Source organism: Psammomys obesus, unplaced genomic scaffold, assembly GCF_907164565.1.
Source record: "Psammomys obesus unplaced genomic scaffold, mPsaObe1.curated_primary_1811, whole genome shotgun sequence".
NCBI classification, from domain to species: domain Eukaryota; kingdom Metazoa; phylum Chordata; class Mammalia; order Rodentia; family Muridae; genus Psammomys; species Psammomys obesus.
Genome location: NW_026592732.1, coordinates 1,017,486 through 1,045,205, shown reverse-complemented (window position 1 = coordinate 1,045,205; position 27,720 = coordinate 1,017,486). Strand labels below are relative to the sequence as shown.

Below are 27,720 nucleotides of genomic sequence, written 5' to 3'. Positions count from 1 at the left end.
ACTCCATTTTGTAAATTACCCTATTTTCTTTGTCTGTTCTGCTTGAAAACATTAAGAATGCCCTGAAGTGCTAGAAACTAATACAAAACAAACAAACAAAAAGCCCACCTGAATTCTGATGTAATACAGCATTAGAACTGTCTACATCATGAGCATTATTATTTAAAACAAAATTTTACTACATATTTTAAAGCCCATCTTTCCAGAATTAAGTCAGTTTTTACTCATTAAATTTTATAGTTCAAAAGATATTTTGTAAAACTTAATGAACCTAAATCCAAGAAAGCCAATGAATTACTACCTATGACAACCTAAAGAAACCTGTGGGAAACATCTCAAAATAAAACTTAGACATAAATATTGCACACATCATCTTAGAATTTAAACTTGATAAATAGTTTTTGTGTTTTTTCCATGTTCAGGTCTTGCCTAACCTAATTTTGCATTTCTAGTAATTAGTGACTCTTCATTACTGAATCTTTCATGGGAAGTTAATTACCCTTCTCTAACCCTCACCAAAATGTATGTTAAAAAATTATTTTTTAAACAGATCTTGCCTCAGGTTTATTTGTAAAAACAGAATAGGACAGTGGTCATCTGTAAATAGTGTGTAGGTGTGTGTGTCACACCAGTCTGTCTGTCTTCATATTAACAGAAGCCTTTCCTACTGGGCCTTCACAGGGCCCTGGGCACCCTTGGGAGCCTGGGCTGGAGCTGAAGCTTTGACCTTAGCTGGAGCTGTAGCCTTTGCCTTGGTGTGAACCTTGGGCTGTAGCTGGCAGAGCCTGCGACCCTTGGCCATGTAGCTTCGAATCTGCTTCCCAAGCTTGGGGTGAGCGATGACAGCTGAGTTTGTGTACGGGGCCCTTTAGCAAGCCACAGGCTTCACAAGGGCCTTGATGGCCTCTGCTCACGCACTCATTGCCTTTGCATTGTTTGCCTGCATCTTCTTCAGGCCGTTCTTGTGCTTCTTGGCAAAGCACATGTTCCTCAAGAACTTGGGGTCCGCTGTAAGAGATTCGTATCTTTGTGACCTGACCGGCGTTTCCTGATGCCATTTCTGAGCCATTTGTGGGACTGGTTGTGTGTGGTGTGGTTTGAAAGGAACAGGCTAGCTTCACAGGTTTCTTTATTAATTTTATACCCCATATTAAACTAAGTTCTCCCAGTACTTTTCCAGGACAAAAGGAGAAGCCGGTAAATTGAGACAAGACCCACCCTGTTGCAAAGGAATGACCACCAGACTGGCAGTTGCGAGATAACGTTGCCCAGCAACCGCTCCAAAGGTCTCCACCCCTCAGAAGAATGTTCAGGCCTGCAGTATGAGATAGGGTCGCAACTATTGCAGATGGTCCCCCACCCAGGATATTCGGGGTGTAACTTGAAGATCAGATAGCGTCTAGATGTCCAGGGCAGGACTGACTGGACTTGGGCGCCTAAAATGAACCAATCATTTTCAAAGTCAACCACCCTATAGCCCGTCACCCAATCCTAAACTGCCAAGCTTGCAATCCCCCTCCCCTGCGCTTCCTGTGCTTTTTCTTTAGAAAAACCCAAGGCTTTTGTCTCTCAGGGCTGTTCCCTGCTGACTTGCAAAGCAGCCCCATGGTGCTTTGACCTGAATAAACCTCTTGCATTTGCAACGATCCGTCTCTGAGTTTCCTTCAACTGCCTCTCTGATAATTGGGCTCCAGGTGGGCCTAACCAGTTCTTGGATCTGGCTCCACAGCGTCTGGGACCTGAAGAGAAAGATGAATTTACATTTTATTAATCAGGAAAATCCCTTTCCTGTGAGCGTCTCAGATTTAAAAATTCAATTAGCTTTACTGTTTTTCTTCTTAGAGATTACCTACATTTTAATGCTATGAACATTAATTAGAATTCAAACCATTTATAGCTTTAATAAAACCTTTGAAGTCCAGCATGGTGGCACACTCCTTTAACCACAGCTCTTGGGAGGCAAAGGTGGATCTCTGTAAGTTCAAGGCCAGCCTGATCAACACAGCAAGTTCCAGGCCAGCCAGGGAGCCTGAATCGTGAGACTGTCTTAACAAACAAAATATATCAGTAAGTTTTTATTTCTTTTACAAATACTATTCATTTTCCCTTTTCTTCCACCACACTCTTTATTTAAATATTGTTCCCCTGTCTTTTGTGAGTTCAAATTAATTTCACTCTAAGAATTTTCCCAAATAAAATCTTTCAATGTTTAAAGCATCAGCACTTCTTGCTGCAGCCCTGACCAAGGGGTTTTATATTTTATTTTATTTTTAATTGTGTGTTGGTATAATATTCTTGTGGAATGTACCCTTGTTCATTCAAATGCTGATTTCTCTACCCCACTATCTGGTTTCAAACCAGACATTGCACTGTGATGCTTATTCTCAGCATCATCTGTCTCAAGTTTGTGTAAACATGCCACCATTTGTTCTCTGTAATTGTCAATTAAATAACCAGCCAGTGCTGTTCAATGGAAAGAATAGGGTGGGACATCCTGGTCCAGATGAAAGGAGAAGGAAGCAAGTGGGAGGAGGGGGAGAGCAAAGATTGGCAGGAGAGGTCTTTGAACCATGGGGAGAGATGAACCAGACCTAAGATATGACTAAAAGCAAGTATAATGGGTAAAATCTGAATGGTAGGAAACTATGCAGGCCTGGACGTTTAGGATGGAGTAACTATTGCCCAGCATTGTGCTCTAGGTTAAACTAAATACATCATAGTCTCTGTGTGGTGATTTCAGTATACAGCTGGTTTAGGAATAACCGCTGCTTAACTAAAAAATAATCAATAATAAATATTAATAACCCACAATAAATGGTGCTCAACTAATCTAAGTATCCACATCCTTTAAATCATATTTTATCATAATTTAGTGGGGGGAATAAGCTCCCAGTGATATAAGCCAAACTTACAACCTAAAAACTCCTGGGTCAATTATTGTCTCTTGAAGAGAGACTTTTAAACAGGCCCAGGAGCAAAAGACAGCCTACTGTGGGCAGACCGGAGACTTAACATAGCAAAACTGGCTGCTGCTACAGTCTAACTGAGCGGTACCCAAGCATGGCTTCCTTATACTGTGGCTTGCTCAGAGCAACAACAGCACCCAGGGCTGAAAAGAAAGGAACTGGAAGCGGAGAGACTTCTAGACAGAGCTTGGCCTAAAACTGCATCTAAAAAAAAAAAAATGCCATGGCAGAGGGTGTTTTAATCCCTTTTGGCTTTGTTTTGGTTGTCATACTCATGGATCTGGTTGCAATATGTTTAATGGTGATGGCTCTTCTCCATGCCTTCTCCAAGAAAGTTCAAGGAGAAAATGGGGGAAAAGCCAAGGAATGGAATACTAAGTTACATATAATAGAAAGAGCACTCTTCCTAATAAAAATTAGATTAATAGCAGCTAAAATTCAAAGCCTGCTGGGTGCAAGATACTTGTCAGCTCTTTCTGGTAAGGGTCCGCCAATTCATTGTAACAACAACTAATTCCAAAAAATAACCAACTGGGCTTTGCTTGTACATCCTAAATTGGCACAAATGACCCAAAACTTAAAATTTTCTTGTCTCTTTACTTGATTTTCATTTAAAGGTTTTGGGTCACAATGATATGGATTTGAGGGAAAAAATGTTTGAACAAGTTGGTAAAGGCACATGCCTTTAATCCCAACACAAAGTAAAAGGAAACAAGCAGATCTTTGAGTTCCAGATCAGCCTAATATACATAATAAAGGCCAGGGTGGCAACTCCTGCTGTTTAGCCACTTGCAGAGATGGTCTAAGATTCAAAATGGCAAAACTTTCCTTAAGGTTACCATGTAAGTTCCTTTTTCTTAATAATAGATGTTATGTCCTTACTATTCTAAAGGTTGGATTCACATCAGTTTTAGGTTTATGTAAGGAGAGATGATGTCACACTGCTCTAAAAAGGATAGCCAATCCCCAAAACTCGTACTTCCCCAGAACTGGTACAAAAGGGTATTTTGGCTTAAGAAATATGTTCTGTTGGTCAATGTAAGGACTCAAAATTAGGCTGGGAGACAAACATGGAAACTGAATGCCTCCCATGTCAAAAAACTTTTAAATGCTTACTAAATTAAGGTGTCACTGTGCTGAAAGCTGGCTTATCCTTCCGAATGTGAGACATTTTTTTATGGGGGACAAACATTGGTCATGCTTGATGCAAAAAAGACACAGGAGGCTTACGAGTAGCAAAGTACATGCCAGCCTATTTAAGTCCTGGAAACTCAAATATTACAATTCATATGTTTAAAAGGTAAAACTGTCTTGAAAAGCCATTGCTCTAATGCAGATTCTTCTGGTGGGGTCTCACGGTCTCTGATCCTTCCCTCTCTCCAAGTTACCATGACAACAGGGAGAAGCATCACCATTCTGAGCCTCCTGCGCACTAGACTGAAAAGCCACGGCACCCTTCCTGGGGTACCTTACTAAAATGCGTATCTTGAGCTTAGCCATGAAGACACTCAGGTTGAGAGTTATTAAACACAAATGAGAAAGCCGGCTGATGCACTTCAGCTGGGTGTGGAGGTAGCATCTGGCATCCCAGCTCTGGGGAAGGGAAGATGGGAGAGCCAAGAGTTCAAGAGCAGCCTGAACCCTGTGGGGCATCCAAGAAGAGCCTGTGCTAAGGGTGACCTGTTCCAAACCCAACAAAATGAAGTTGGGGTGGTGGCTCATAGTTCACCCCTAGCCCTCAGGAGGCAAGGCAGGTGGATCTCTGTGCGTTCCACGCTAGTTGGGGCTACAAAATGAGACCCAGCTCGCATAAAACACTAACAATAGTGCATGCCTTTATTTCCAGCACTCAGGAGGCAGAGGCAAGTGATCTCTGAGTTCAAGGCCAACCTGTTCTACAGAGTGAGTTCCCAGATAGCCAGGGCTACACAGAGAAACCCTGTCTCAAAAAACCAAAACCAACCAACCAAACAAACCAAACGATAAAATACCAAAAAAATAAACTCTGTCCAAACTAACAAAAAAACAATGATGTAAAAAAAAACCCATTCACTGAATACTGAATGCCAGTGTTAGCTGGGTGTGCCCCAAGCCCAGGTTCAGTTACACGGCAAGCTCCTAGAGGGACTGCCCTTTGACCTGGGATGCCTGAGATAAAGACCCAGGTCAGCGAGAGGCTCCTCAGTGATGTCTTCTACTCTGTCACCTGTCCCAGGCCGCTCACTGTCCAAGCTTGCCCAGCTCAGCACCTTCACGCTTGCCCGGCTCAGCACCATCCTCTGTTGCAATGCCTGACTGTGGCAGCTTCCAGAAAGCCAGGCCCAACAGCTGTGAAAACAGCAGGAGGCAGAACCGACTCCTGCTCCCTCAGCGCCGCCGCAGTCGCCTCCAGCAGGGCCTCCATCTGCGTAGCGTCCTCCTCATGGTGCTGTGGTGACCCCCGGGAGAAGCAGCTGTAGGGAGAGGAGCTTGTCTGGTCCCGGGCAGAGTGGCAGTCCGTGACGGCGGGGAGGCCTCGGCTTCAGGAGCTCGAAGCAGCTGCTCGCAGCCCAGCCACAGGCCGCAGCGCTCAGGGCGCTTTCTCCACTGCACAGTCCGGGGAGTCCTGGCCGGGGGACGGTCCCACCCACACTGGAGAGGGCCCTTGTCACACGTGCTAGGTGATCAAAACATCTCCAGACGTTCTCTGAGGCCAGCCCTAGTAGGGAGGCCTCACAGGTGTGCTGCGGCCTGTCACCGAGGTTCTAGACTCCTGCCGACTGACAGCCTCCGCCCTGACAGTTACCTAGCAACAGCACCTGCTGTTAAAAGTCACCTTGTCTGCACTCGCTTCCCAAACAACTGAATCACAGTTTGTGGATGGGGCCTGGGCTTCATTTCTTTGAACAAATGTTTCAATGACTCCAAGTTGTCGCCATGTTTTCTGCTTTGCATTAGATTTCTCTGTGTTCTGTTCTGGATTCCTCTACCATGCTGGGAACCAAACACGGGCTTTCCTGCGGTGCTAATACACTCATTTAATACCAGTACTCAGCACCGGCAGGCACAAGTCTGTGAATCTCAGGTCAGTCTGGTCTCCATAGCAAGTTCAAGACCAGCCAGGGCTACAGAGTGAGACCCTGTTATAAAGAGAAAAAGAAAGGTGCCCTAGGATGGCTCAGGATGGACCAGGCGACCTCCCGCCATCATTCCCCACTTCCCACGGATGACTGTTATCTGGACAGCACTGGCCCGGGTACAGACATGACTGCAGCAGTCGAGGGAGGGGCTCAGCTTCACGCAAACACGACGCCCTGTCTACAGGGGACTCTGGGCTTCCACAGCTTTTGGGGTGTGTAGGGCTTCCAAATTCAGCTCCCCATGAATTCTGAGGGCTGACTACGGATCTGATCCAGACCCGAGGCTCTTCTTAACCCCTTCACATTTCTGTTCACCATACTCATGTCTTTTTCTTTGTTTTTCGAAAGGGTCTCACTCTGTGACAGCAGCCGTCCCGGGCTTCCCTCCTGCCTCCTGCTTTAGGCTGAGATGACACCCATGAGTCACCGTGCTGGCCTTCTTTGTGGCTTCACTAATAACTTTCACTTCTCCATTTTCCACACCATTGACAAAGAGTTTTCCCCACAGCGGTGTAGGGAGGAGAGGTCAGTCACTGATCACAGACGTGCGAACTCGGTTACTCTGCTTAGTCATGCAAACTTGAAGACTTCACACTGATCTCCCCCGCATCTGCCCGCAGACGGCTCTACTGAGCCCAGGGTTTTCAGGACTGTGACAGTCTCCTGTTCATTGAAAATCCGGAGGCTGTAGATTCTGGTGTCAGAGGAGAAGCCGGCGAGGGAAACAGAGTCCCGCTCTCGGCCTGTGGTTGTGGCTTGGAGGGGCGCTGTGACACAGGCGTTGAGAAGGAACAGGAGGCACCGACTGGGAGTATTTCATGTTTACAGATCTCAGCCGTCCCTCTCTGGTCCACAGACGTCTACTAAGGTCTTTGGGGTGGAGGGGCTGCTGCTGAGGCTGGCGAGGGGCATCTGTGCTTCACTGGATCGGCCTCTTAGGGCCGAGTGACTGATTCAGTTACTGTGTTTTCTGTTTGTCAGTTTCCCTGGAAGAGCACATGATGAATGAGCACCGCCTGGCATGTGACGGGGTGGCTCTTCACGCGTGGGTCGCTCCCCCTCTGGTGGTTGGCTGACCCTTTCACGGGGGTCGCCTAAGACTGTCTGCATCGGGTATTTACATAAATATCTGTATCAGATACTTACATTACAGTTCATAACAATTACTCACCGTAAGACACAGGCAATTAACACGAGGCCCGTGGGCAAGGCAAACCCATTTGCCTCTCTAAATAAAAGATCTAGTACCTAGTAGTCCTTACTAGCTAATGAATTGACCAATGAACTAACAGTGGATCTAACTGTCTGCTCTTTAGCTGCAAAGCTACCAGTAGCTTAGCTTAGCCATCAATGTGATCAGAGACCTGAGAAGGATAAATTATAAGCTAAATATATGTACCAATCTATGTACCAATCAAAATGACAGAGATGACTATCCAGTCCACCTCCTAGGCAGTGTCCCTGGCTCCTGTGGTCTCATGGCATCATGAGCAGAGGTGGTCCAGCCATCAGGCCCAGAAGATGCGAGACTGTTTCTGTGGAGAAAGGAACACGAGAGATTGACCTCACCTCATCTTCAGCAACGTGAAACTATGACTCTCCAGGGGTCCACAGCTTTGTCCACAGTTTAGGCTGGGTCCTAGCGATGGGCCAGTTGGGGCAGTCTCGCATATCACAATCCAGAGTCGTCATCTGTCACTGTGCCCAAATCTTCTCAGAGACCTTGGAGAACTCTGCCAGGATTTTGGGGCTCTGTCATAATAAGCTTACACATGTTAAAATGCCATACTCCACAGATCTCTGACAAGCTTGAGGGCCAGCATATAAGTTACTCTTTGTCCATTTCTATTTATCTACTCTAACTTACATCCTGCAAAACAGAATGCCATAATCTCTAATTCTGGCATATTCCTTAGATAAGTGTTTTAAGACCGTATCTATTTTAAGTAGATATATATAGGCAAACATCATAGTTACCCATTCTAGGCCTAACCTTGAAAACATAAGCAAAAGACTAGGTAAAACTCAATCTTGTAACCAACTGCAGTCATTAACATAACTTTAAATATCTTTCTAAGCTAAAATCAAAGCAAAACTCTCAGTCAGATACAGTTCATAGAGGGGCCAGCAAATCTTGCTGATCCTACCACATTGCATTAAAACTAAACAACAAAAAGTTTAAAGGACAGAAGTTTCACTTAGCAGCAAGCAGGGAACTGAGCACAGCCGGCAGCCCTCGACAAAGATGGCGATGAAACCATAGTTCCACCCTCTTTACCCCTGAGCCAACATGGGGGCTAGCCACGGGTTGTTACAGGCTGGGGCTGGCAATGTATAACGTAGCCATTAGATGTCATTGACGGTGTTGCCGCCTCCCGTGATGTAGTGCTGTGGAGCACTTACAGTCCCCGTAACCAAGTGAGCAAATACATTTTAGAACCAACTGCATAACAGAACAGCATAGAACAATTTTAAACTGTGCTTGAACTATTCTGGCCACACCAAACCTATCAGCCAGAAAGGAACAGCATTAATCCATCCACTCAGGAACTGGCAGCCAGGCATATAGTTCATATAATGGTATGAATGAATACAACCCTGTATAACCCTTGGCTAACATGGAGCTGCAGTTCTCTTCCCCTTTAAAGAAAACATTTTGCACTGAAGAATCACCAGCCTTTTAAATGAAGGGCAACATATTTTACAGTTCTTTCTTAAATCATATTTGCAGGTATGAAAAACCAGAGCAAATATAGTTCGTATGCCCTCTGGCTTTCCATTCATATTCTGACTTTCCATCACATTTTATATACCTTCAGGTTAGGCTTTTCCAAGATCCGTTCTGGTTTAAACAGACATTTTTATTTTAGACAAGCTATTCTTTTCTTTTCTTTATTATCACAGTCTCATGCTTTCTCTCTTGCTTTTCAGATAACATAAAACCTTCTATCAAAATCTTTTTCATCATTTCTTTACTAAGTCATTCCATAGGTTTTTACCATTGTGACATGATGCACTGTAAAAACGGCAATTTTCGGGGCTGGAGAGATGGCTCAGTGGTTAAGAGTGCTGTCTGCTCTTCCAAATGGAACCGGGTTCAATTCCCACCACCCACATGGCAGCTCAAAACTATCTGTAATGCTAGTTCCAAGGGATCTGACACCTTCACACTAATGCACATAAAATAAAATTTTAAAAAAAAATGCAATTTTCTTAATTGACTCAAACAGTATGGCTTGATTTCCTTTGGTAAAATTAATAAAATAAATACCAAGGTCTTTTGTCCTCCCCCAAAGGGTTGTGAAACTGTTCCAAGTTCTTTGTTAGACTGTCCAAGGTCATTATTTTAAAATGCTTGATAAACTTTAAAATGTCTTATAGCCTTAAACACATTTTTAGAAGAAATCTGTCTTTGCAATATTAAAATAAAGTTCCCTTTTTAGGAGTGAAGTCACAAAGCATAACCATAATTTTAAAAGTCAAAACCAAATTTTGCCAGTGCAAACAATCCAATCTCTAAAATCAATACCAATGTAAAATGAGATTTGTCCTTTTAGTCTAAAAGGAAATAGGATGATAAACAGAATTTATTACCACTAAGAGGTTCTGTAAATTTTTTTCTTTTCCTTTGCTCTGCCTCATACCACGTGGCAATTTCAAGATGGCAGAGTCACATCACATGGCATGGCCAACCACATGGTTGCTATTTAAAAACATTAGATATTACAAACACATATGCACATATATATGTTCTAAACAAGAGTTTAGATTTAACCTTTAAACATATCCAGTAACTATTAATCTATAACCAAGACATACAGAGCATATTAACCATTTAAGATCAGTCAGAGATAAGCATGTAATGGCCACATGTACATTTAAACAGACAGACAAAACTTTTCTTACTCCATCCAGCCGTAATTTCAAGCACTTTGTCCCATCAGCCTGGGAAAGCGAGCTCTGCCTGCCCCAGGCTCCTACCAGCCACCCAAGCTTATAGCGTTGGGAGCATGAGACAGGCAGAGTCACCATGGTGCACAGCTGTTTAGTCACCTGCCTACTGAGACCACCATAAACCGACAAACAAACAAACTCATAAAATGGCAACACAAGAAAACAAGGTACTGGTACAATGTGCACAAAAAGAAAGGAAGAGGAAGGAGAAACCAACGGGATAGTGGCCTATCTCTCAATGGGCTCTCTGCTGTGTTCCATAGGGGTGGCCTGCCCCAAAATTGGGCTCCACGTTTTAGTACCAGAGACTGAAATGGCAGCCTGTCATTCTGCCAGACCAGTTGATCTGAGGTCGCTATTCCCTTGGCCCACCACCGCCGTCACTGCTGAAGTGTTTGCCACCCTTGCAGTTCCTGATGTGGCAGGGAGGAGGAATAGTGGGCAGGTGGGAGGGCTGGGAGGATTGGGGAGGGATTAGAGGAAGTCTAGCCATAGCATCTGTCATAATCCAATACACACAAAGACTCTTTGTCAAGAAACAAAACAGAGACACAAACAGGAACAAAGTAGCCACTCCAAGTCTGACAACAAAAATGAAACTGAGCACTTGGCTGCTGCTAATGGCAGTAAAGGAGAAAGCAGAAACTGGTTCCAGGACAGGCAGAATATCTGCCCTGAAGAGGTTTCTCATAAACACAAGAATAAAACAGAAAGACACAGACTGAGTGGCCGTAAAGCCTTATTGAAGCTCAGACCCACAGACCTTCAGATTCCCGCTCTGGTTTCCCTGCCACGGAAGCCCAGATCAGTGGGTGGGTTCCATCTGAGCCACCTTCCAACATTGGGACTCTACCCAGTGTCCACCAAAAGAAACCGATGAAGCCAGATATATCTTTCTGAGTTCAACCAATGTTATCAGCCAGCACATCTGCCTATAATCTTATTTTGCTACTCTCACAGATATGGACACCTCGAGGACTTTTGGAATAGAGAACAAAAAGTAGACACATGAACACTGCACAGAGACACAAAGACACTCACCACCCAGCATAAGACCCTCTGGGTCAGGGTCCTAGAGTTTTGTTGAGGATCCCAGAGGAGCCCTCAAATGTTAGCCCAGTTCGTGAGACTCCCAACGACTACCAGGAATTGACTCCAATGCAAAACACATGAGGGTTTACTGAATAGAAGCTTGAGCCCAGGTCACAAACCTCCTGTGGAAGCAGAGAGGAATGTCGGGGTGAGAGGCGGTCTAGGGGAAGAAGGTTTTTAAAGGGAAAGAACACAAGCAGTGGGTTACATGCCTTGGTGTTACATGATTGGGTAAGGGAAATTGACTTTTGAAATGATTGGTTTACTTTAGGAACCAAGTCCATAAACGGTCTGGCCTGGCCATCTGGGTGAGTTGCCAGGAGACAGTATCTCTTTAAGTGGTTCTGACCAGGCCATCTGGGTCAGTTTCCCAGCAACTGTAACTCTAGTGGGCAGGAAAAGAATGCAGTAAGGCTGGCTCCTCCCCACAGGTGGCTGGACATGTCTTCATCTGTCTGGCCTTTGTTCAGGCTTGTTCTTTAAACTTTAATTCAATAACCAAACCAAAACAAAACAAAACAAAAACTAATTTTTAATTCTTTAGTCTCTCACAAGCACATTAGAAGAGCATGAGGTCTGACAGTGGGAAAAGGAGAGGATTGGTTGGAGAAGCATTCTTATGGAAACTCACGAAGTCATTATCTTAAAAGACAAAAATAAAATGGCAGTATGCTGTATAGTTTTATGTCGCTTGATGCCAGCTAAAGTCATCTGCGCAGAAGAACCTCCGTAAGCCTATAGGGCATATTCTTATTAGTGCTTGACGGGGGAGGATGCAGTCTGTGGGTGGTGCTATCCCTGGGCTGGCGGTCCTGGGTTCTGTAAGAAGCACCTCAGCAAGTCACAGGGGCAAGCCAGTAAGCAGCACCCTTCCTCGATGGCCTCCACATCAGCTCCCGCCTCGGGGGCACGTCCTGACTTCCATGATGAACAGTGCTGTGGAAGTACAAAGCTGAATGAACCTTTTCGTCCCTAACTTGCTTTTTGGTTTTTGGTCATGGCACTTCTTTCTTTGTTTTGTTTTTGTTTTCCTAGACAGGGTTTCTCTGTGTAGCACTGGCTGTTCTGGAACTCACTCTGTAGACCAGGCTGGCCTTAAATTTAAAGCTCCACCTGCGTCTGCCCCAGCCCCACTCTCCACTAGTGCTGGGATTAAAGGCCCACACCACCACTGCCCAGCGCTGTCGTTATAGCAATAGTAACTCCAACTAAGACAGGGAGGGATTCAGTGTGAGCCTGAGAGGGAACAGGTGGAGCACAATGGGCCTGGCAGCATTCACCTTTTGTCCCAGAGCTCTGCAGGTAGAGGCAGGCAGATCTCTGAGATACTGTCCAGCCTGGTCTACACAGTGAGATCCTGTAAAAAAAAAAAAAAAAAAAGCCCTCTTCTGGCACGCAGGCGTACATGCAGACAGAACATTCATACATTAAACAAATAAAACAGCAAAAAAAAAAAAAAAAAAAGCCGTAAACAAACTTAAAAAAAATTCCTTTTCATACAATATATTTGAGAATATTCTTTCCCCTCCCCGAACTCCTTCTAGAGCCTTTATCTCCCTATTCACCCAACTTCATGGTCTTTCTTTCTAAAAAAACAAAAGACAAAACAAAACTTAAATTAAAAAAAAAATCATAGCTGGGCAGTGATGGCACACACCTTAATCTCAGCACTCCGGAGGCAGAGGCTAAACCCTATCTTGAAAGACACACACACACAGAGGAAGCCACTGAAAAGAACCCTTAAAAATTGTGATAAGGATGCTGTAGTGTAGCTCTTTACCGTTGGTGTCTTCGGGCAGGGACTTGGGTAAAGAAGGACTCGGTTTTGTTTAAGGGGCTGGCCACTGGGAGTTTGGCCATGCTCCAGTGAGGATATGGGCAACACAAATAGGACTTGGTAATTTTTTCTTTTTTGTTTTTATTTTTCCTTTCTTTTTTATTTGTTTTTTGTTTTTTTGTTTTTTAGAGACAGGGTTTCTCTCTGTAGCCGTGGCTATCCTGGACTTACTTTGTAAACCAGGCTGGCCTCAAACTCACATCAATCCACCTGCTTCTGCCTCCCTAAGTGCTGGGATTACAGGTGTGCACCACCACTCCTGGCTTTTTCTTCTTCTTCTTCTTTTTTTTTTTTTGGTGGGGGGGTCATAAGGGTGGGAGTGGACCCGAGAGAACTGGGAAATAAATGTGATCAGGGGGCATTATGTAAAATTTCCAAATAATTAACAAAAATATTATATAATTAAAAAAGATTTCAGTCATTTTATCAAGCACTTTGATTTTTTAAGAAGATTTATTTATTCATTTATTATGTATACAGTGTTCTGCCTGCATGCCAGAAGAGGACACCAGATCTCACTATAGATGGTTGTGAGCCACCATGTGGTTGCTGGGAATTGAACTCAGGACCTTTGAAAGAACAGCCAGTGTTCTTAACCTCTGAGCCATCTTTCCAGCCTGCACTTTTTTAATAATTTATTTTATTTTATGTGCATTAGTGTGAAGATGTCAGATCCCTTGGAATTGGGGTTACAGACAGTTGTGAGCTGCCATGTGGGTTCTGGGAATTGAACCTGAGTCCTTTGGAAAATCAGACAGTGCTCCTAACCACTGAGCAATCTTTGATTTTTGATTTTTTTTTTTCTTTAAGATCATTCAGTTCTCATTAGGGGTTATGATGCATCAGCAACAGGAGAAAGTTTTGGCATTTTTTTTTCTTCATTCCTTTAAAGCCACCTGTTTAACTTTTCAGTAAGTATGCTAATCATTTTACTCACTCTGTTTGTCTTTACAACTCAAAACACAGAAATAAATAATTGTCCCAAATAGTTTACTATGATGTAATACATTATCTCTCAACTTTAAGATATATATTTGTAATCCTTGAAGCAGGATTTTATGTTTGTTTATTTGGGTTTTTTGAAACAAGGCTTCTCTGTGTTGTCCTGGCTGTATTCACTCTGTAGTCAGAGATCCACCTGTCTCTGTCTCTCATGTGCTGAGATTAAAGATGAGTACCAGCAAGCCAGGCTCCTTAAAGGAGGTTTTTAAAGTCACTTAAAAAAAAAAGTTCAGTGGGCTGAAGAGATGGCTCAGTGTTTAAGAATATTTGTTGCTGTTATGGAGGACCCAGGTTCAATTCCCAGCACCCACAAGATGGCTGGAGACCATCTGTAACTCCTAAACACTCACATAGCATATATTCATAACCATAAAATAAATATTTTTAAAATTTATAAAAATATTTATAGTTATACCACCAACACCTTCTCCTCCTCCCCCTCCTCCTCCTCCTCCTCCTCCTGTATGTACAGGTGCTCTACCTGATATACGTCTGGGTACCACGTGTGTTGTCTAGAGAGTCTGGAGGTGGAGGAGAATTGGATGCTCTGGAACTGGACTTACAGGTCGTGCTGAGCCATCTCTCGCTAGCCCCTAGAACTGTATCTTACATAGGTTTGGCTACCATGTAGACCTTGAAAAACCTGTCTGTTCACTTGTGTTTTATTTGTTTTGTTCTGTTTTTGTTTGTTTGTTAGTTTGAGGCAAAGTTTCTCTGTGTATCCCTGGCCATTCTGAGACCAGGCTCACAGAGATATGCCTGCCTTGGCCTCCCAAGTGCTGGGATTAAAGGCATGTGCTACCAGACCTAGCTCATTTGTTTGGTTGGTTTTTGAGACAGAGTTTCTCTGTGTGTAGCTCTGTCTGTCCTGGACTCTGGATCATTTGTATTAAAGATCCTGGGGAGGCAGACTTTTTTGGGCAGCTCATTTAACTGGTGGCAGGGGTCAAAAGCTATTTAAACTTCTAGGAGCAGGTAGAAGCTTCCAGGATGAGTGTACACCATTGGCTGGGGCTAAAATGCTGGGAATGCTTTATTTGCATGAAGAGGAATGCTTGTTGGTCAGGAGCTTGTAAGGAGAGAGAAAGCTCAATCTGTGTGTGACTTCCTCTGATGAGCAAGGGTGGGGGTCACAGTGTTATGTCCAGATATTAAGGTCCCCAAAGACCACCAGGAACCCAACCATGTATGCAAGAGCAAAGAACTTCATTAAGGCTTAAGCTTGGTCTTTCCACCGTCATCAACACAGTGGATCAGAGAGGAGAGCCCCAAGCAGCTGCACAGCAGGGTTTTTATTGGGGTTTGAGCGTGAAGTGGGAATTCCCAATTTAGCAGTTATGACTGGATGACATTCAGCAAGGGCAAGGTTGTTACAAAGTGATTGGTAACTAACAAAATTAACATTGAGTGAGCTATTTATAGACCTCAGGAATGTTTGGTCTGCCCAGCCCAGATGCCCCACCCTGAGATAAGATTCCTTCCCATTCTCGTGGTTACCTCCAGGCTATTCCTTAGGTGGGGAATTTTATGGTTTTTTTATTCCTGCAATTGGTGACTTATGGCCTAGTTCCTGGGACTGATGACTTCAGAGTGTGTGTGTGTGTGTGTGTGTGTGTGTGTGTGTGTCAGTCCTGGTCCTTTCATTTCCAACTCAGGCAGGATACAATCTCAAATATTTGAGATGGGTCCAAGGGCTGGTATTGAGACTTTTTTCTAATGCTAGGCATAATTGTGCAAGGGGCACAAAGCATGACTAGAAGAAAGAGAACTTAAAAGACCCCTGCCTCACCCTAAGTTAAACATAGCTAACGCCATTTTGTGAGACACCACTGTTTTGTAAAACTCTAAAGGCTAAATAAAAAACTAAAAAATTACTAAAAAACCCAGCTGTGTCACCCACTTGGGATATCTGCGGTCAGGCTGCCCCAGTTGAGTTAAAAACAGTTTGTGTTAATCACCCTCATGGATATCTGTGAGACTGTTCCAGTTAAGATAAGGGTCCTAAAGAAAACAACAGGTGGCGGGCCACGTCAAGGAGTCATCATGACCATTTTGACCACCCAGTTCCTAAAATCTTGGTGTCTCTGCCAAACTTTGACACAAACCGTGGTCTCATGTAAACGTACCAATCAGCCCCCTGTAACCATGCCTCTCGCTTCTGTACCAGCACTTCTGCTCTAAAACCCTATAAAAACCCCAGCTTTCCACCCAGGAGGCGCGCAAAGTCCTCCGAATGACTCTGCTTCCCCGGGTACCCGTGTATCAAAATAAAAGCCTCTTGCTGTTTGCATCCGAATGGCCTCGTTGTTCCTTGGGAGGGGGTCTCTCAGAGGAAAGATACCCAGCCAGGGATCTTTCAAACTAAGGGCCAATTTTCTGGTTTGTCAATTGACATTATAGGAACCCATTCCTTATGCCAGGGAGTCCCTGTTGGTATAATGTTCTTTTAAAATGTATATGCCTTACCCTTGTTAATTCAAATGATGACTTCCCCACCCCCAGCTCTCTGGTTTCAATCTGGATATTGTATTGTGATACTCACTACACAAATAAAGCAACTAGATACAATGTTGTGCAATGGGAAGAGCCAGAGGACAGGAAAGAGGGGAGGAGCTAGAGAACAGGAAGGGGCGAGAAGGAGGAGGAGCTCGAGGAGAGAGAGCACGAGGAGAGAGAGCACGAGGAGAGCACGAGTGGGGGAAGAGAGCTTGGAGGACTTAAAGCATGAACCAGACCTAAGATTTCACAAAAAGCAAGTAAAATGTGGGAAATCTAAATGTTAGGAAACTGAGGGCTTGGAGGTTTAGGAGGGAGTAAACATTGCCCAGCATTGTGTTCTAGCTTAACTAAAAACCCAGTCTCTGTGTGGTGATTTGGTTTTACAGCTGCTGAGGATTAACAGCAGCATTACCAGAAGTTAAACCCATAGTAAATATTAATAATCGACTACAACAAGTCCCTTTCGACTTAGCATTTCAGCCTGTTAGGTAGGATAAAGACTGATGAATTTCTCTTCTGTAGTTTCTTCAGGCTGACATTAAGATGAAGATACTGGGGACCCAGGAAGGCTGAAAGGCTAGTCAAAAGCTAAACAATGAGGCACTTATCAAAACCATGTAATTAGTGATCCAGTTGAAGAGATAGGGAGCCGTCACATTGGCTGGACTGGTTTGCATCAGCTTTCAGCAACTTGAGATCTCAGTTCACTGATCCCTGAATGGAGTCTGTCACCCAGGTGAAAACATGCTGAGACAGGTTTAGACTAGAGGTATAAGTTAAAATTTGTCTAGTAATTAAGGAAAGTGAGTAATCGCAAGGCCAAGGGGAAAATCTCATTTCAAAATCAGGAGGTATACTCATGGAAAAAGCAGGAAACAGGTGTCTGCAAGACAGCAGGAGTAGACTCATGCCATTAAGACCTACTAAAAGCTATGGCTTTAGGTCAGAGATCTACACATTAGACATCGAGCTGTTTTTAGCATGATGAGAAACAACTTTAAGTCTATCTGTAGAAGACAACCAAAAGGAAATTAAAATCTCGAGCTTGCGACTGAATAATAAGCAGTCAGGGCTCCATCAGCTTATCAGAACTCTATTGATCATTGTCAAAATTCAAAACCTTTGAAATCGTATAACAATAAAAGCACAATAGCATAGAGGGGAAGAAAAATATGAAATATCTCCCAATTTTAGTATGCCTTAAATTACTTTCTTATATTACAACTTTCATTCATATACCTTAAAACATCTTAGACCCATAAACATTTTACAACTTGCATTTACCAACCTTAAAATACCTTCTTAGGCCCTCCACTTTTCTTGCATTTATCAACTTTGAAACACATTCCTAGAGAGGTTTTCTTTCAAAACTTAAATTACCCGAGAGACCAAAGAATTAAAAATCAGTGGGTATTGTTTTAAAGTTTAAAGCATAAGCCTGAACAAAGGCCACTCAAACAGAGATATGTCCAGCCACCTGGGAAAAGAAACTAGCTTTATGCATTTTTTTCCTGTCCACTAGAGATACAGTTGCTAGGAAACTGGCCCAGATGGCCAGGCCAGAACCACGTATGGTCTTGACGCCTAAAATAAACCAATCATTTCAAAAGACATTTTCCCTTACCCAATCATGTAACACCAAAGCATGTAAGTCCCTGCTTGCAGTTTTGCCCTTTAAAAACCTTGTTTCCCTAGACTGCGGGGCCACATTCCTCTCCTATTTCCACAGGATGTTTTGTGTCCCGTGTTGGAACACATATACAATAAAAAAAACAAAACAAAACAAAAAAAAACTCTCCTGTATTTACAGCGGAGTCTATTCCTGGTCTTTGGGGGTCTCAGGAACTGGGCACAACATTTTGGGGGCTCGTCTGGGATCCCAAAACTCCAGGATTCTGACCCGGGGGGTTTTATGCCAGTGGTGTCGTGTCTACGTGTCTCTGTGCAGTGAACCTGTGTACTTTCTGTACTCTAAAATTCCTCAGGGTGTCTGTATCTGGGCAGCAGGCCATGAGTAGGGTAAAAGTTCTGTAAAATCACAGCTGCTGAAGTAAGAAAGACATTTCTGGTTTGATCAGTATCCTGGTGGGTAGTGTCCACCACCCACTTCTCTGCAGCTTCCGTGGCAGGGAAACCAGAGCAGGAATCTGAAGAAACTCTTTGGGTCAGATGTTGTGTTTTTCCCACTGGAGGAATCTGTTTCCGTGCATTTATCTGTCTGTTTCTGTCTATTTTGCTTTCAGCTTCCATGGCAGGGAAACCATGGTGGGACAACTCCTGGCATGCTTGAAATCACAGCTGGATTCGGAAGGAAGAAGGGTTTTGTCTGTTTAAATACATGTATGGCCATTACATGCTTGTTTCTGAATGATCCAAAATGGTTAATATGCTCTGCATGTCTTAGTTATAGATTAAGAGTTATTGGATATGTTTAAAGGTTAAATTCAAACTCTTGTTTAGAACATATATATGTGCCTATGTGTTTATAATAAGATCTATAAACGCATAGAGGTGTTTAAATAGCAACCATGTGGCTTGCCATGCATTGTGATATGACTGCCATCTTGAGATTGCCACCTGGTATGGGGGCAGAGCAAAAAAAGATTACAGAACCTATTAGCTGTAATAAATTTTATCATCCTATATCCTTTTAGACCAAGAAGACAAGTCTCATTTTAAATTGGTATTGATTTTAGAGATTAAATTGTTTGCACTGGTAAATTTTGCTTTTAAAATTTGATTTTTACTTTAAAAATTATGATTATGCTTCATGACTTCACTCCTAAAAAGAGTAGTTTATTCAGATACTGCGAAAACAGGTTTTGAAGAATGTTTAAATGTTTAAGGCTATGAAACATTTTAAAGTCTATCAGGCATTTTTAATAATGACTTTGGGCAGTCTAACAAAGAACTTGGAACAGTTTCTCAACCCTTTGGGGGAGGAAAAAAAATTGGTATTTATTTTATTAATTTTATCAAATAAAACCAAGCAATATTGTTTGAGCCAATTGAGAAAAAACAGTGTGTAACCCTGGCTGTCCTGCACTTGCTTTGTAGACCATGCTGTCTGTGAACTCAGAGATCTGCCTCCCTCTGCCTCCCAAGTGCTGGGATTACAGGCGTGTGCCACCACTCCTGGCACCATCTAAGCTTTTAATTCCTCTAACTTTCACTACTTGCAATTACCAATCTTAGAATACTTCTTTACAGCTTCCTCCAGCCATCATAAAACATCTTAGATCCTCTAACAACCTTAAAACACCTTTAACAACCTTAAAACACCTTCTCACAACTTAAACTTTCACATCCTCTGACCTCCATAACTTGCATTTACCATCCTTAAAACATCTCCTTAGACCTTAAAACACTTTCTTAGATCCGTCACAACTTAAGCTTATATATGAGACTTTAACAATCTAGTTTCCACTTCCATCAGATACCTGAGAAGAATAAATATTACCTGAGTAAGTAGGAAGTACAGAGCAAGCATCCTCCAAAACTTTAGAAATGACAGAAAGAGCTGGCTGCCTGGACAGTCACCCAGTACTCCTCAGCAACACTGAGGCATCCTTTCCAGTATATGACAGACTGTTTATGAAGCAGGAATTAGGAAGGACTGTTTTTCTTGTCTTTGCAGTCGACTTCCCTACATCCAGATTGTCTACAATTTGGACAGCATGCCTTCTGCAGTTGAGTCAAGGGCAGTTTCTTGTCCAGTAGCTAGCGTGCCACATTTGAGGCAAACTCCAAATGGAGGTTCTTCAATACCCATTAACTTCTTTGAAGTACAATGGGGGTGCTGCCAGGAGCTGACACATCTTACTGTCAAAAAAAAAAAGTCTTTTATTAATAAACATCTTTAAATGCCATATTCTGTAGATCTCTGTAGGGTTTTTTTTTTTTTTTTTTAAGATTTTATTTATATGTATATAGTGTTTTGTCTGCATGTACACCTGCATGCCAGAAGAGGGCACCAGATCTCATTACAGATGGTTGTGAGCCACCATGTTGTCGCTCAGGGCCTTTGGAAAAGCAGGTAGTGCTCTTAACCTCTGAGCCATCTCTCCAGCCCCTGATTTCTGAGGTTTTTGAAGACCACTTATCTATAGTATACCTGAACAGGCAAACACTGCTTGTTTCTAGCTATTTACTATCTGATTAACTTTCAAAACATTTATAAGAGGCTAAATAAAGCTTATTTTGTAATTAACTAAACTAGTACCTAACACGATCATAGGTCTGAGTGACTGAATACTAACTTGTATTTTTAATTATCCTAAACAGTTTGTAATAGCAGCTTTCGAAGACAAGAGCTTCACATTGCATTCTAATTAGCTGCACAGGTATGATACCTTATACAAGAGTTGAAATATAAATATATACTATGTTGTAACAAAAACAACCTTAAATTTATATAAAAAATACAATAATCTATAGCAATGTAAAAATATTCGAGACACATAATTGCTCTTTAGTTTAAAAGCAGATTCAATAATCGACTCTTATATCCTATATCATCTCTTAGTCCTTTTCTCATACAAGACTGCTTTATTTTGGCCCTTTTTTTTTTTTTTTTTCTTAAAGAGCATATATAAAATTGCAGTCATGGACTGGAGAGATGGCTCAGAGGTTAAGAGCACTGGCTGCTCTTCCAGAGGTCCTGAGTTCAACTCCCAGCAACCACATCATGGCTCACAACCATCTGTAATGAGATCTGGTGCCCTCTTCTGGCCTGCAGCCTCACACGCAGGCAGAACACTGTATCCATAATAAATAAATACATGTTTGTTAAAAACTGTAGTCATTACTGAACATTTTAGCAGTCAAAACAAAACCACATGGGGTTCAAATGGTAACCATTTTTCAACATGGAAACTACTTTCTTTTTTAACCTCTCAACTTCTTTCCTTCCTTTGGACACTTCAATTATTATTTTCAAACTAGTTTTCCTTTCTCTGACTGTCTTTATCCAGTTTCCTTTCTTTCTTTAGCATCTAAAACACATTTTAAAAGCATTTTGTACCTGTTCAGAGATTTGAGTCTGGCCTCTGCAGTCACTCTGACCACATGAGACAACTCTTTTTTTTTTTTTTTTTAAGATTTATTTATTGCTGGGTGTGGTGATGCATGCCTGTAATCCTAGCACTCTGGGAGGCAGAGGCAGGAAGATCTCTGCAAGTTTGAGTCCAGCCTGGTTTACAAAGTGAGTCCAGGGCAGCCAAGGCTACACAGAGCAACCCTGTCTTGAAAAACTACTATATATATAATTTATTTATTTATTAATACAGTATTCTGCCTGCATGTGTGCCTGCATGCCAGAAGAGGGCACCAAATCTCACTATAGATGGTTATGAGCCACCACATGCTTACTGGGAATTGAACTCAGGACCTTTGGAAGAAGAGCTAGTGCTCTTAATCTCTGAACTGTCTCTCCAGCCAAGTCTTAAAGGGCCAGGCCACCTGCCATGACTAGCCTGACAGGGCAGTCCAGCATTCTGTGAGCCATCTGCTAGCTTCTCCAGCCCTCTCTGTTCAGTCCAGCCCTCTGCCTGACTTATACTAGCATGCATTCCCATGGTTTACCAGGGCCCATCGCTGTTTGCCAGCTCATGCCAAGCCTCTCCTGACCTGCTGCACAGGCAATTCCCGTGTCTGTGGCCCAGGGAAGTTTTCCGACCGGCCTCAGTTGAGTGAGCTGCATGTCTCACCGAGCAGCGGGCTTCTCGGAGCAGTAAGCTCTGATCTGGGAAGCAGGTGCCTGCGTAGCCAGAGGGCCTCTGTGACAATGCTCATGTCAGGACTGCAACTAAGCTCTCGGAGCACAGAAAGCAGCACCTGGACACACAATGCACAGAGACATTGCTACTGGACACAGAGGCAGAGATCCCCCTGCTTCTGCCTGGGGAGTGCTGGGATCAAAGGCGTGTGCCATCACCGCCCAGCTAGGATACAGGACCCAGTTCAGCCCCACCCTGAGATGCAACCCTGGCTCTCTCTGGACCACAGGCTCTGTGCTGACCCTGAGGAACCACTTCCCAGGAGATTTCCCCTTGGTGATGTCTGTCTCTTCTTATTCATGGCTGATTCTTCAGCCCTAAGCATCAACTGACCCGGTAAATCAAAGAAGAATTCAAGCCACAGATTGTTGGGGGCAGGGTTGAAACAGGGTTTTTCTGTGGATCCTTGGCTGTCATGGACTCACTCTGTAGATCAGGCTGGCCTCAAACTCACAGAGATCCGCCTGCCTCTGCCTTCCAAGTGCTGGGATTACAGGTGTGCACAGTCACGGCCTGGTCCTAAAGCACAGATTCTCAATTCAAATACATTCCATACAAAGGGTACTGACAGAGGTTTTGATCCCAAACCCACTCGCACCCCCACACTTTATAAATCAGGCCTCTATCTTAAGCACTACTCCCAGCATTATTTCCCAAATCCCCACAACGGCTCATCAACGCTCTTTCCAGTCCAGAGCTTGAAAAATTCTTTCCCTTCCTCCTACAAAACATTCTAAGGCATAAACACCACATGGTCAGATCTGTTACAGCTATGCCTATCCTCTGATAGCAATCTCTATCCTAGCTGGCTTTTGTTGCTGTGATTAAACAAAACAAAACAACAACGAAAAAAGAAAAAAACAGTCGTTAAACACAAGTTGAGGAGGAAAAGCTTAATTCAGGTCCACAGTTAAAAAAAAAAAAAAAAGGCCAAGGGGCTGGAGAGATGGCTTAGTGGTTAGGACCACTGGCTGCTTTTCCAAAGGGCCCAGGTTCGAATCCCAGCAACCACATGGCAGTTCCCACCTGTCTGTGACTCCAGTGCCAGGAGATCTGAACGCCTTGCACAGATATACATGGAGGAAACACAAATGGAAATAAAGTAATTGGAAAAAAAAAAAAAAAAGGCCAAGAAGAAGGTGGATGCAGGAACTGAGCAGAGGCCCTTCAAGAGTTCTGGCCACAGGCTTGTTTCCAGGTTCCAGCCTGGCTAGCTGCCTGATACAGCTTAGGCCCCACCCCCAACCAGGAGCGGCACCATCCGCAGGCTGGGCCCTCCTACATCAATTAGCAATCAAGATAATGCCCTGCAGACATGGCCACGGGTCAATCTGATTAGAGGTGATTGCTCAATTGAGGTTAACAACCAAGATTAGCCACTGTAGGCTCGCAGGCCAGCCAGTCTACTTGGTGAGAAGTCTACTTGGTGAGAACTCCAGACCAGTAAGAGACTTTGTCTCCAAGCAAGGTAGCAGCACTTTTTTTGTTGTTGATTTTTTGTTTTTTGAGACAGGATTTCCTGGTGTAGCACTGGCTGTCCTGGACTCACTTTGTAGACCAGGCTGGCCGAACTCACAGCGATCCACCTGCTTCTCCTTCCCAGAGTGCTGGGATGACAGGCGTGCTCCACTGTGCCAGGCTTGTTAACAGAGCATGTAGGGTCGACTTCTGGGACTGGAGAGATAGTGGCTGAGAACACTGGCTCCTCTTCCAGAGAATCCCGGGGTTCAATTCCCAGTACCCCTATGGTAGCTCATGACTGTTAATTCCAGGTCCAGAGGATCGACACATTCTTCTGGCCCCTCTAGAACACACATGCAGGCAAAACACATACCCAAACACATACCCAAACACATAAAATAAAAACAAAAGGAAAAAAATGGCCAGTATCAAGTGTTTGGGAAATGATAGAGCAATTGAAATTCTTCCCCCTCCTCCCCAGCTCCACCCTTCCCCCCTGCTTTTTCCTGACAGGCTTTCAGGTAGCCCAGGCTGACTAGGGCTCAATATGTAGTCAAGCATGACTTTGAACTTTTGACCTTCCTGCCTGTACCTCCTAAGTGCCAAGATTACACATGTGGCCCACCAGGACTTCAGGCCAAGTATGTTAGGACTTCTGCCAAGTATGTTAGGTCCCCAGCCCCGAAGTTCTTAAATGACTTTGTAACGTGCATTAATTAGTGCGGAACATGATGGCACGTTCCTGTAATCCCAGTGCTAGGGAGATGGAGGCCAGAGATTCAAGTTTAAGGTCACCCTCAGCTACATCCTAGGCTTCCTTCCGCTGCTCTCAAAACCCTAAAACAAAGCAATGAATGTGACGAGTGGGGTGGCTCATCTAGTGAAGATACTAGCCACACATGCCTGGGGATCAGAGTTCCACCACCTGGAGCGCCCCTCCCCAGGGTGGGGAAAAACTGGCTCCCAAGTTGTCCTCTCTTCATCAACAGGCAGGCCTCGGCACCTGCGGCACGGAACACTCACTTTGCAAAACTTCCTTGGGAAGAGGTGCAAACTCACCCTTTGGGCAGCAATTTCATTGAGGCTCATTTTTGTAATAGCATCTCACTGTATAGTCACCTGACCTGGATCTCTCTCTCTCTCCTATGATGTAAGTGCACAAGCGTTTCGCCTGCATGTATCTATGTGAACTGCACCATGTGCATGCCTGACCTAAGGGTACTGAATTCTCTGGAATTAGAGTTAAGGACGGTGATAAGTCACCTCGTGAATACTGGGGATTGAACTCAGGTCCTCTGCCTGATCAGAAAAGTCTTGACTCTTGCCTCGGCCTCCTGAGTGCTGGAATTGCAGGCTTTTTTTTTTTTCCTCAAACTTTCCAATTATATATATTTATTTCTATTTTATGAATATTTGTGTTCTGTCTGTGTGTGTGTGCATGCGCGCGCGTGTGTGTAAGCGTGTCAGATCCCCTGAAACTGGAGTTGCAGGCAGTTGTGAGCTGCCATGTGGGTTTTGGGAACTGAACCTGGGTCCCTTAAGAAAGCAGATGGTGCTCTTAACCACTGAGCCATCTCTGCAGCCCCAGATGTTACTCTCTTAAGTAGACTCTGGCAGCACAAGCAGGAGAACTAGTGATCTAGCCTGATGCACAGTGGCCAGGCTGAATCCCACAAACACTAACACTCAGAAGTCTGAGCTGTGTGACCAAGGTACCCTGGGGAGATGCAGCAAACACCTCTCCACCCCAGAGGGACCATCACATACCAAGTACAGATGCTAGCAGAGTTCAACATGGTGAACCATGGATTTTATTGGGATTACTTACAGGAGCAGAAATAACTCAAAAGACAGCCCACCCCTGCTTGGTGACAGGTCACAAAAGCTGGGAGCATGCAGCACACTACAAAACAGCACACAGCTCAAAAGGTTGGTCTACACCTAGTCCAGGCACCTCGGCTGGCTTCTGCTTCTGCCAAACAGAAGATCTCCGTGTCTTCTTTTCCTGCTTGGCTTGTTTACTCTGGGAAGGACCTAGAATCTGGTCAGTTTCAGGGACTTCGGAAGCTGTCCCTTCAGGACGGAACGTTTCAAGGAAGCAGTTTCTGAAGAATCGGTTACACAACAGAGCTATTAATGAGCGTTCTTGCAGGTGGATTCCATTTATATTCAGAACTTTTAGTGGTTTCAATAAAAAGGCCCCCCATAAACCAAAGGGAGTGGCACTAGTTGGAGGTGTGGCCTTGGCCTTGTTAGAAGTATGTCACCGGGGATAGGCTTTGCAGACCCAATGTTTCTCTCTTCCTGCTGCCTGCTGATCCAGACGCAGGCCTCTCAGCTACCTCTCCAGCAGCATGTCTGCCTGCATGCCCCCATGCTTCCTGCATGACCTGTAAGCCAGCCTGAAAACATTTAACATTTCTTAAATGTTAAATTTAAACATTTTTCTTTATGTTGGGTGGGGGCGGCACACACCTGTAATTCCAGTACTCAGCAGGCAAAGGCAGGTGGATTGGATTTCTGAGTTCAAGGCCAGCCTGGTCTGTAGAGTAAGTTCCAAGACAAATAGCTACGTGGTGAAACCCTGTTGTTTGAAAAACAAACAAATAAAAACCCAGGCAGCACACTTTTAATCCTAGCACTCTTTAGGAGGCAGAAGCCAGCCTGATCTACAAAGGAAGTCCAGGACAGCCAGGACTATTATTGTCTTCAAAAAAATAAAAAAAAAAATAAGTTTTCCTTTATAGGACACCTTGACTGTCTCCTCACAGCAATAAAACAGGCAACACGAATCCACACGAATGGAAGTCATGACTAGCAGAAGAGTTCCCACTGACTGTGGAGAGGAGGAGATGAGGGAGGCACTCAAAAAGAGGCATCTAGAGATGGCCGGCCACTGTTCCTCTACCCTCAGGCTGGTCACCAGGAAGTGTTCCTTGGGCAGGTTGTACATGCTCGCCATAATCCCACTGTTTGAGAGGTGAAGGCAGGAGGTGCAGGTGTTGAAGGACAGTGTTGGCGACAAAACACTCCCTCTCCTACAAAACAGAGCCTGAAGGCAAAACCAATCAACCCCCGCATCTACAGAGGCTGAGGCAAGAAAGACTGAAAATTCAAGCCTGAAAGTAGTGTGCAGACTGAGCAGCTGAACAGCCTGGTGAGATTCTACCTCGAAATAAAGGATGGTGAAAAGAAGCCCGAAGATTCAGCTAGTGAAGATGCAGCTCAGTGGAGATGATGCTCAGTGAAGATGCAGCTCAGCGGCAGAAGAGCTTGCCTCTTACCTCTCTGGCACCAAAACAGAAAGCTTGAACAAATAAGGCGTGATCTGTGCCTTATTTAAATTGACTTCCTCTCTCCTCCTCCGTCTTGCTTTTCGATGCGGGGTTTTCCTATGTTTCCCGTGATGCCTCTGAGTAGCCCAGGCTAGCCTATAACTCACTTCACCAATCAGTCTGGCCTCAACTCTCCCAATCCTCCCGACTCTCCCTCTTAGATGCTGGCATTACGCCACGCCCGGCTAATTTTACAAATTTACAGAAACAGCTTCATCGCGAATCTTTCCAACAAAACCTGGCAGATTGTCCACTAGATGCCTTGAGTCCTTCCTGGCCTGTGCTGCCGCTGGGCTCGCGAGCGTCCCAGTTCTCGTTCCTTCCTCCTCCTTTGGCTGCTTTTCTGGCCAACGCCGGAAGGTTTCGTCATTCGCCGAATTCTCCCGCAGCGTCAGCGAGATGCGGTTTTCTCTGCTCCGCTGGTAGGCGGCGCTGAAGGACCATCGACCTCTGGCTCAGGGTCAGCCCCGGCCCCCGCCCTCCGTTTAATTCTCCGGAATAAAGACTGAATGTGTCTCAGCATCGCCAATATCTCTGCAGAACATTTGTGGTGTGCTCGGGGCTGGTCGTCCAGGGCCACGCTTGGGAAATCTGGATGGAGATCCAGCCCGGCAGCCCGCTCTCCTCTCCGTCAGCTAATTGTTGAGTCGGATGTTTGTTTATCCTGGAGTGAAGGGG

At 44.2% G+C, this 27,720-nt stretch overlaps 1 long non-coding RNA gene across 1 annotated transcript; it reads right to left on the bottom strand.

The window, feature by feature from the left end:
* Positions 1-1,119: 1,119 nt before the first annotated feature.
* LOC129683034 (uncharacterized) lies at positions 1,120-27,720 on the bottom strand. Its single transcript, XR_008721078.1, has 4 exons — positions 26,992-27,720; positions 19,930-20,291; positions 7,655-7,837; positions 1,120-1,739 (listed from the first exon to the last, which is right to left on the bottom strand). It is a non-coding gene; the product is annotated as an uncharacterized LOC129683034 (long non-coding RNA).